Genomic DNA, 1529 nt, shown 5'->3' on the forward strand with positions numbered 1-1529 from the left:
TGGAAAGAAACTGCATACCAAGTTGTGCCCCATCGGTGTTCTTGATTTTACCAGTCTTATCATATCTGAATCTAACCATCCATGAATCTCTAATATATGTCAACGCCTTGCAGAAATGTGCCACTCTCTATAAAACATAGTACCATCAATAGCTCATAAAACAGTTGCATCTGCGAATCAACCAAAAATTTAAAGCATGGCATTTGTCTGCTTGCTTTGAGGCAAACCTTGTCTACAGGTGTCCCTTTGATTACAGAAATAGGTATGTTCGGCAAGGCTTCTGAGTACAGCTTGTGAAGATCCTCCATTCTAACCACCAACTGCAAGAAAATATAGCCAGGGTCAAAACCTCCAGGCCATTAGTTCACAAGAAACAAAAGAATCCTGCTACAGCATATTGCAATAAAACGAGTCAAAGTGTACTTAATTACAGGGACATCTGAAATCTCCTTGATCCGAACGGATATTGCAGAAACAGACTGCTGTTTTTCTCACATCTCACAATGGCCAAACTGATCACCGGGTGATCAGCCACCGGTTTAGGGTACTTCTTCTAGCTACTCCCTGTTAGCTCTGGCAAATAAGCATAAATCTGTCTAAAACACACGAGTCTCCCTTGATTAATAAACCTTCAAAAATTTTCTTTCTTACCAAGAAACTCAACGTCTACAGTGACTAAGAGAAGTAGGAACCAGCTATGAATCAAACTGTGTCAACCTTCCTTGTGTTATACGTGCCTATTGCTGGCTAACTGCGCATGAACAACATGGGATGCAGACTAAAAACAACATGGTAAAAGCTAAGGAACAGAAGTTCAAGGAGGACATGAAGTATATCTTGTCTTTTTTGATGTTCATGTCAGTTTGCGAAGAAGGCAAGGCGTATCAGTTAAGAAAAGCAATACTAGTCAAGACAATTTGGCAGACAAAATAGGCTGAGAACACAGATCATATCAACACGTCATGGGAAGAAAATTAATTAACTTTCCCGAGTCAAGGACGCGTTCTAGTTTTCCTGCATCCCTGTAATTTTTGGGAAGCCATTTCCTTAAAAATATTGTAGAAAGAATTCATAAAATGATTATATAAATAATTAATTTTTAGAGAATGAAAGCGCCAGCGAGTTCTGTGAAAGGTATAATTAATGAATTTTGTAGAGACGATGGACCAGGTCTATTATTTCTAGACTATAGACATAAAGCTAATCCCATGCAGCTATTAAACTTTGAGGCACCTATGACTATTTAACTTCATGAATATTTAGGTATTTTTTTAAAAAAAATTGAAAATTTTTAATTTTTATTGCTTCAAATTAATATATTTTTAATATTTTTAAATTATTTTGATGTGTTGATGTTAAAAATATTTTTTAAAAAAATATTTTTTTAATGTGTTTTAAAATGAAAAACATTTTAAAAAATAGTTACTACTACATTCACAAACACCTTCAAATTCGACCCAGATGATTGATCAAAAAATTAGGTTTTATGTTATACAGGTTGACTTAACCTAGGTCCGCTAGTAAAAATT

General features: G+C 34.9%; 1 long non-coding RNA gene across 2 annotated transcripts; it reads right to left on the reverse strand.

Annotated features, from left to right (window-relative positions):
* Window positions 1-22: 22 nt before the first annotated feature.
* LOC105119981 (uncharacterized) lies at window positions 23-938 on the reverse strand. Of its 2 annotated transcripts, none has more exons than XR_841228.1 (4): window positions 652-938; window positions 432-564; window positions 228-320; window positions 23-127 (listed from the first exon to the last, which is right to left on the reverse strand). It is a non-coding gene; the product is annotated as an uncharacterized LOC105119981 (long non-coding RNA). The 2 variants fall into 2 exon arrangements; XR_841227.1 differs by having other exon boundaries at window positions 432-573; window positions 652-937.
* Window positions 939-1529: the final 591 nt, after the last annotated feature.

The sequence above is a fragment of the Populus euphratica genome, unplaced genomic scaffold (assembly GCF_000495115.2).
Source record: "Populus euphratica unplaced genomic scaffold, PopEup_1.0 scaffold4263.1, whole genome shotgun sequence".
NCBI lineage: Eukaryota > Viridiplantae > Streptophyta > Magnoliopsida > Malpighiales > Salicaceae > Populus > Populus euphratica.